Source organism: Octodon degus, unplaced genomic scaffold, assembly GCF_000260255.1.
Source record: "Octodon degus isolate 3935 unplaced genomic scaffold, OctDeg1.0 scaffold00105, whole genome shotgun sequence".
Lineage (NCBI taxonomy): Eukaryota > Metazoa > Chordata > Mammalia > Rodentia > Octodontidae > Octodon > Octodon degus.
Window position 1 is genome coordinate 8,680,122 of NW_004524681.1, and position 9,291 is coordinate 8,689,412.

The 9,291-nt window shown below is 38.6% G+C and overlaps 1 pseudogene; it reads right to left on the bottom strand.

The window, feature by feature from the left end:
- Positions 1-8,463: 8,463 nt before the first annotated feature.
- LOC111818875 lies at positions 8,464-8,559 on the bottom strand (annotated as a pseudogene).
- Between the last annotated feature and the right edge of the window lie 732 nt (positions 8,560-9,291).

Genomic DNA, 9,291 nt, shown 5'->3' on the forward strand with positions numbered 1-9,291 from the left:
GGGTCTGGCCCACGCTGCGCCTGGGCTGGGACTGGTCCCGCCGGCGCAGGGTAGCAGGAAACTCTCCGCACACTCAACGGACCTGGGCTAGGACTGGGTCTCTGTGATAGCCAAATCTTGGAAACAACCAAGATGCCCATCAGTTGAGGAATGGTTGAAAAAGGTGTGATATTTTTATACAATGGAGTATTATTCAACTATAAAGAATGATAAACTCGAAGCCTTTATATTGAAGTGGATGCCACTTGAACATATACTTATAAGTGAAATAAAACAGACACACATGTGGAAGTATTGTATAGTCTCCCTAGTATAAGAACTCAAAAAAAGTTCTATTTGTATTTAGAAAGGTATAATACAAGTAAAAGGTATAATACAAGGTATAATACAAGTAAAAGGAAAGCAAGATCTCAAAGACTAACTAATCAAGAGAGGGAAAGGAGAAGAGCTAGGAAACATGAATAAGTCAAGCCATACAGTTATATGTAGAAGATGGGCAAGGCACTGTTCCTGAGAATCTTCAGAAGATTTTGTAATCTAGCAGTTAACTGGAAAGATTCTCACCCTGACTAACTATATATACTGATTCCTGTGAACTGAGCTATTTCACTGCAGATGGTAATTTGTAATTGTAGTCTCATGCTTGGAGTGCCTGTCATTCTGGTCTTCTGAATATGGCCTACTCATCATGACATGCCACTTGCTGCTATAATGTCTCTTGGATAGGTGGTTGCTCAATAAGTAGGGGGTGGTGAATGAAAGCAAGAGACAGGAAAAGGAATATTGTGGGATTGTCCTGCTTCAAGGTTGTATATGGTGAGATTTTTGGACTTATGTGTAAACATAAGAAGTATATAATTCTTTGCCTATTTTTAAAATATATTCTAATTTTTAAATGTTTTTATCATATTCTGTAGGGACTTAAAATTCAACATATCAATACTTGATGAAAAGTACCTGTTCCATATTATGCCTAAGATGTTTGATATGCAGACAGATAGTGAGGTTAAGCTTAACAGCCTAAGTTTTAGGTTAATAACAATTAGCTTGTCTTCTGGATGGTTAACAACCTAAGTTTGCAGATGAAAATTACAGAGAAAGGAGAGCTGCAAAGAAAGCCAACATTTTGGCCCTAGCCTTCTAGGGTCAATTAAGACTCAGGACATATGAGAACTTGTACTGTAACGTCATGTAACTTGGTAGTGTCCCAAATTTTCTGATCAAGGAGATTATGGGGCCAAAGAGGAAAGTGATCGATGATGTAGAGTGTGCCTAAGGAGAGTCACATGGAGAGAAACCCCTCTCTCAGGCTTTCACAGAGAGCAAATTGGCGAAGCAATGGCCGTGACTCATCCACATGGCTGACACTGACAAAGATTCTACAATCTGAGGTGCAGGATCTCGGTATAAATCCTGAGGGGATTTCACTGACCTTATCAGACCCAAAAGCTACAACTCTTGTTGCATAGGTCCTCCTTTACCTTGGTTTTGACCATCCAGCAGAAACGTATAAAAACGAAATATAGGAAATAAAGCCATGCTGTTATGTTGAGCGGTGGGGGACTCAGGTCAACAATTTGTGACATTGCCAGTCAAGCAGAAGACCCAATACTATTATGGGCTACTGGACTCTTTTAGAATATTTTGCTGAGTTTACACATCTATAATATTCAAATAAGGGAACTTAAGGAAAAAAAGGGTATACAGACAATTGTATCTTTGTATTCAAAGTTGTTTGGATAGATATATAGTTACATTCTCTTAATGAATCGAATGATTTGTTCTAATGGTGCTTGTGGATAGGATATCAAGTCCGCATCTTTTACAGCAATTAACCACTAGGAAGAATGTATGCAGTATGTTAATTATTGAAACTGTCCTACTGATTTGATCTGCAACTGTCTCATTGCTATTTGTTTATCAATAAAATTATGGGAAAAAACAATTAAGCTAAGAAATAGTTTTCATGATAGCAAAGAAGTACTAAGAGTAAAACATGAGATATATACTGGAATGGCAAATAAATGACCAGCACTTCTAACAGTTTTAGGATAAGATATCACACAAAGTTCCAGTGTGTTGTGGACATGCATAATGACTATGACAGTTACTAGTGGCTAGGTGTCACTTATAGCTACCATTTTTCTCCACTTGATATCTTAAAAAGGCAAAGAAAAATCTCAAGTTATCTTTAAGTACAAAAGAAATTCAGAAAAAGAAATCCACCACCCTAATTATTTTTGGCCTTGAAGTACTTCACAGTCTGAAATCCCTAATTTCACACTCTACTGTGTGTCTCTCACTTTCTCCCCCTAACTTACCACATACACCCCAAATATAGATAGATAGCTATAGATTTATGAGTACATATCATGCTTCCCTAATAATTTAAATTCCTTAATCAAACTAGATTAAATAAGCAGCAACTGTATTGCCAAACATGGCCAGATACAAAACAGGTTCCAAGTACCACGGACAGCAACCGCATAGAGTTATCAAGGATCAGGGGTTTTTTTCCCATAATTTTATTGAGAAATATATAGCAATGAGACAGTTTTAAGCCAAATCGCTAGGACAGTTTCAATAACTAACACATTGCATACATTCTTCCTAGTGGTTAATTGCTGTACAAGATGTGGACTTGATAGCCTATTTACAAACACTATTAGAACAAATCCCTCTATTCATTAAGAAAATGTAATGATATATCTATCCTAACCACTTTGAATACACAGACACAAAATGGACATTCATCTGTATCCCCTTTTTTGTTAAGTTCCATCATTTAAATATTATAGGTGTGCAAACTCAGCAAAATATTCTAAAAGACTTCAGTAGTATTGGGTCTTCCGCTCCACTGGCAATGTCAGAAATTGTTGACCTGAGTCCCCCACAGCTCAACATAACAGCATGGCTTTACTTCTTCTACTTCATTTTTATACTTTTCTGCTGGATGGTTTTATTCTAGGTTTCCACTCTCCCTTCCCACATACAGTTTCCTCCTGAGTCTGATTCCTTTAGGGGTTAAGATAGCATTGCTTGCTACGAACGGTAATTTTTTGCTCATTAATATCACTTACGAGGAGCCAGGGATACCTTCCAATATGGCAAACTCAGTTCTTATGCTCATTCCCAGACCAGTGTCACAACTTCATTGGCTTAAAAATCTCATCAATAAAGACCACTCTTTAAGCCTGATGAGGGGACAATTTATTTGATCCAGAATATAGTCAACCACCTAGGATTAGTAATGGATTCAACTTGACTACTATCGCTCACATCATAGTTAAAATTAGTATGCAGAGAGTCAGAAATCCAAGCTTCCTTTGATGAGCTTAAATGCTTCTACCTCTAAACCCAACTCATTCCTCAAAGTTCCCTCCATCAAACTCACAAAATGATGTAGCAGCTGGGTGAGAGAGAACTTGGCATAAATTCTGATCCTTATTTGCAAGTGATTTCTGCTCATGGTTGGCAGCGCCCCTTCCCTGAGTTTTTGGTGGTGCACACAGCAGACCCTGCTGGATTTAGTTTGGAAGGCTTATGTAAATCAGCACTCCATGTTCCAACATGGATGCCATCAAACCACAAGCAAGCAGATTAAATTAGATTGTCTGTGGGTAGAACTTGGACCTAGGAATCTACTAAAGCTTCTGATGTGATTCTAATACACACACAGGATTGAGAAGTGTTAGTTTACTAAACATCCTAATTGCTTGAATTTCTTGATCAATATCCTTCAATGGCCTAGTTATGGCTTTGCACTTTCAATTCAGTTTCTTTGAAATTTACCCAGGTGACTTAAAACATTTAAATAAAACACTGTCTGCAGTATGATAGCAACTACAATTTGAGGCATAGACGCTGTGTCAGCCTCCTTTCAGAGAGTGATGTTCAATCAATGGATGCACGTCTGAAGCACAATATTATGTAGCCATGCAGATTTTGTACTTCTTTCTATTTCTGGGTGCAGTGTATAATATACATTGGCAACATTTCATTTTTATATTGTAATGGGATCTCCATAGGCTTACACTGAAATTGGTTTTCTGCTGTAATCTCACATTTTAACAGCCTCTATAGACCTGCTCAGAAACTGACTTAAAATTGTTGTAAAGAATATTTGGAATCATATTTTTTTGAATTATACAAATGCTTCTTCCCCCCATGAACCATGAGAGATATTGAAGTACCTTTATAACATCAATGGAAAGTGAATGCTTGACATGTTCAATAGCTATTTTACAAAAGCCAGAAAGTGTTTTTCCTTCTGAGTGCCGTCTTCAGTCATGTTCATATTTTTAATAGGATTGTGACACTCATTTCAGATGATGGTGGAAAGTGATTGTATCGCTTGTTTTCTTTGAAATTAGTCCTATAATCGCATCAGAGGTTCAAAGTGAGATCCACCACTTATTAGATCACTTAGTCACTTTGCTACCATTACGAAAAATGCCAGGAAGCAGAGAAAAGGGAGGAGCAAGTGAGGAGCATGCTTCCAGGTCACCTGACCTCCACCCATGAATACAGCGCCCCCTGTGGCCCAATCACTTTCCCAATACATGAAATGTTGGGGGTATGGATCTTAAAATCTAACCTCTAAGTAGCTGCATTTCTCCACCGGTAAAATAGTAAAACTGTTCACCTCCCAGTGTCACTGGGAACAGAACTGAGATCCCTGTGGATGGTCTGAGCACATGGCTTCTGGTAAGGCTGCTGGGGAAACACTGCCTGCCATCTTCAAAGACAACCATGCGTACCTCGGCTAGACTGATTTGTATTACTTAAAGCCAATTGAAGGGATAAGAAACAAGTCCTAGCCAGTTCTGTACATATCTATACATGGAAATAGGGTCACGCTCAGTCAAAACGGAGACAATTGCTCCTCTTTCCAGGAGAGTCGCCCAAGTGGCCCTCCACAAGTGTGCTTGGCCAAGCCTAATGAGAAACCCGCATGAGCCAAGTCTCCATGACCATCCCTGACCTCTGAGCAGAAGTCCCACAGGACATGACAACATCCTTTGAGAGTGCATCAGGCATTGACACCTGACACCTGATTGCTCAGCAAGTGAGGGGCCTAGGTGCATTCTGGCCAGTGCCCCGGTACCCCGCTAGCATCGTCTTCTCAGTGTGATCCTTGCTTTTACTTGGGTTCAAGGCATTTCACCAAGCTGTTGCTCCAGGATGCACCAAACGTGAGTCCTACTGGAGCTAGATGAGCACAGTATTCCGGGGCTCTAGGAAGGCAGCTGTGCCACGCAGCGCCCAGCAAGCCCAAGCCCTGGGTACAGTGATGGGGACGGAGGCCGCACTGAGCACCTGTTTTCTGCCTCCATATCTAGTCTAGAGGTATGAAAAATGGGACAAATGGCAATAATGCCAGGATAGTAGTCACCAAACAGAGCGCTGCTCAGCAGACAGCAATGTGCATAATCACTGCACATGAGTGCCGCTGCTCTTAGGAAGCGCCAGGGAGGCACCCTGCCCCAGCCTGCGCCCTCAGCGAGGAAGACGGTAGAAGAGGAAGGGGCTCATTTTCTGTGCTCTCACGAGGGCCTTTGTTGCTACTCCAGTGTCTTGGGCAAATTCCTCCACCTCTGTGACTTCTCCTCCCAAACCAACGAGCAAGTAGAAGGAGCTGGGCTCTCGGGCATTCTGCATCTTTGCCCACTTTATTTACTCAAGGGGAAAACGTAGCTTCTTTGTAATTAAAGCATGAAATCAACTATTCAAACCAATAAACCTGAACATGTACCTCAATTTATTATAAATACAAGAAAAAAATTAACTGCATAATACTTCAGAAAAAGGAAAATTCCAGTAACTAGAATAGATTAGACAGAAAAAATGCTCAAGTGTTCAAGACATATGAAAATATGCTAAAAAAATAAATTAATTAAATGGTAATGTATGACATGATCGTGAAAGGTATAATTAATGATTATATAAATTATAGCCCTTTCTAAATTAATTTATAGGTTTCATACAATGCCCATCAAAATTCTCACAGAATAGGAGATGGAAGAGACATGCTAAATGGTTCTAAATTGTATAAATAAGTTCCTTTTCTAATAAATGTTACTTTTGCTATCTTCACAAATAGAGGATGTTCAATCCTTACAAATATTACAACACATTATAAAGTTCCAAGATCTAAAATATTAAAATAGTACTTTTTAAAAAGTAAATGTCGATATAAATCAAAAAGCTAAATATATGGAGAAAGCTACATTAATTAAACTAGAATGATGTTTCAATAGTCCTTGGGAAATTCATTTTTTGAAAACAAAAATTCAGGGTTCTCTGATTATATCATAACCACTTAAGCTGGTACATGTAAAATTTTAAATGTAAAACTGATACCACAAAATAAAAAGTATGTTTCTATTTATTTGGCTTTTCAGTAACAAAGGATTTTCTAGATTAGGAAACTATATAAACTGCCTACACTTTAAAGGACCTTTATGCCTGGGAGATGGCTCAGTAGAATAAGCACTTGCCTGGCAAGCACAAGGGCCTGAGTTCCACAATCCCCAGTTCCACCAAAAACAAAACAAAAGAATGTGTTCTAAAGGACCTTTAAAACAAAATAAGCAACATTATAAGAAAATATCTAAAACTTTTTATTTTAGGAAAAAAATAATATAAAATTTCATAACAAAATAATAAAAGGGCATCAACAGTTGATACAGTATGTGTCATAATCTTAAAAATAGAGCACAAGATATTGACAATAAAGACCCTCACATACAAGAAAAAGCCAAATAGGAATGCTAAAACCTTTCCTTCTTTCTTTCATTGTTTCTTTATTTATTTATTTTTATTCATCTTAATGAGAAAAAAAGAAAAACAGCAATTGAACCGTTTCAAAAGAGGTTAGTAGAACAGTTAAAATAATTAATACATTGCATATTGTTGTCTTCACAGTAGTTGTTCAGAGGACGAGATGCAGACATGTTACCTTGTCTAAACAATATTAGTACAAGCCTTTCTTCTCAATGAACTAAGAGAAAGTAGCTGTATATCCATCCTATCTTGTGTATACATATATTTTTTTTCTTCTTTTTCACAATGAAACAGTCCTTTATTTATACTTTTGCAAAGTTAGTAACACATGACACAAGGTTGCCTGGCAACTAATAGCCAACCTTAACAAGACAGGACATTTATCTCAGGACTGAGGTAGCTTGTTCGTTTTAGGCACTGAGGCCTAGTCTCCCCTACACACCTTTGATCAATTTCCTAGCTTCCATGGCTCTCAACATATCCCCCATTTTTTGTTTTGTCAGAGATGGGTGTTCCATTGCAGTTAGAGAAGCTGTATTTGGAGAAGTCTTTAAAGGACATTTTCATACTTAAAGCCAGTCCAAAGGTTGTAGGTACTTGAATTCAGCAAAATAAACCAATATAGTCCAATAGTCCATAATAGTAGTGAGTTATCAGCACAACTGGCAATTGTCTGAAGTTACTGACTTTAGCCTTTTATAGCTCAGCATATTAATATGGCATTACTTTTTATGCCTTGTGGTTGTACTTTTATGCTCAATGGTTAAGACCAAATTAAAGCAATACCTATATAGCTAAAAATGTAACTTTTGATATCTGAAAAGGTCATTCAAATCCCCTCAGGATTTACCGTGGAACCATGTATAGCACCTCATAGATCTTTTGTCAGTGTCAGCCATCTGGATGAGTCATGGTCATTGCTTGACCAATTTGCTCTCTGTGAAACCTGAGAGAATTTTTTTTCTTTCTAGGTGACTCTCCTTAGGCACACTCTACATTGTTGATCACTTTCCTTTGTGGTCTCATAATCTCCTTGATCAGAAAATTTGGGACACCACTGAGTTACAGGATGTCACAGCAGAGGTTCTTTTATGTCCAGAGTTCTCACTGATCTTGAAGGGCTAGGGCCAAAATACTGGCTATCTTTCCAGTCCATCTATCTGTCTAATATTTGGTCTGCAAACAGAAGACCAAAATAATAGGTATTTCAAGCATGGTTTTAGTATTACACATTGCTGTCCACAACGTAGTTGCTTAGTTCACAGATATCAGCATATAGAGTTAGTCAGGGTAAGAATTCTACCCATTAATTGCTATTTTCAAAAACCTGATGGAAATTCTTAGGACCATTGCCTTAACCATCTTGTTTAATAAATGTATGGTTTTGCTCCTACCATATTTCCTAACTTTTCTCCTTTCTCTCTCTTCATTGTTTAATCTTTAAGTTCTTGCTTTCCATTTAACAGTGTTATATCTTTCAATTTTTATTTCTTCTTTTGAGTTCTTACACTAGAGAGACAATACAATATTTATACATGTGTGTCTGGTTTATTTCACTTATGAGTATAGCTTCAAGTAGCATCCACTAACCTATGAAGGCTTCGAGTTTATGTTTCTTTATAGCCAAGTAATACTCCATTGTATGAAAATACATCTTTTTCATCCATTTCTCAGATGAAAAATATGGAACCTACATGGTCTGTGTGTCATCCTTGCACAGGGGCCACACTAATAGCATTCCAGTTTTAGTATATGTGCTGCCAAAGTGAGCACTAAAAACTTTCTTTTCAATGAACTAAGAGAAATTACTAATACAAGTGAAACAAATTAGCATATATATTAAAATATTCTTGAAACAACCGACTAGGCAATTTGAGGAATTACTTGAACTTCTCTCTACTTCCTATTTATCTGTCTCCTAAGATACATTTCCTAACTAATGGGTGAAGCAGTTTGATAGTTGGATCAGTTACCCATTACCATAACAACACTGCCTAACAAACATGCAAAACCTCAGGAAGCGAGGACAGCAATCACTACCTGCAGTCACCAGGGGGTCAGCGGGGTGACTAATGTTGGGAGGTGGCTAATGTCTGCCGATTCCAAGGACCTTCACTCCCTCCGTGGTTCTTTCATCCACCAGGAAGCTGCTAGGTTCTCATCATGATGGCAGAGGGGACAAGACAGAAACACTGAAGACCACTGGACCCCACAATGGCACACAATCACGTCTACGCCGTTGTGCTGGTGAAACCAAATCAAGGTTTGGAAGCAGCCTGTTCCTGAAAGGTTCCTGGGCCACAGACTTGGCCCTGAACATGGCAGGGTTGAGGTGGGAAACCTTTAAGAGGTGCATCCAAGTAGAAGGTAACTAGGGCATGGGGGTGTCATCCTTGGAAGGGATTGAGCTGAGCCCTAAGAGTCAGTTAGCTCTCACAGGAGCGGGTTACTATTAAGCAGGACCACCACATGTGCTTGGACCTTCTGCTGACAGCCAGGTGGGTC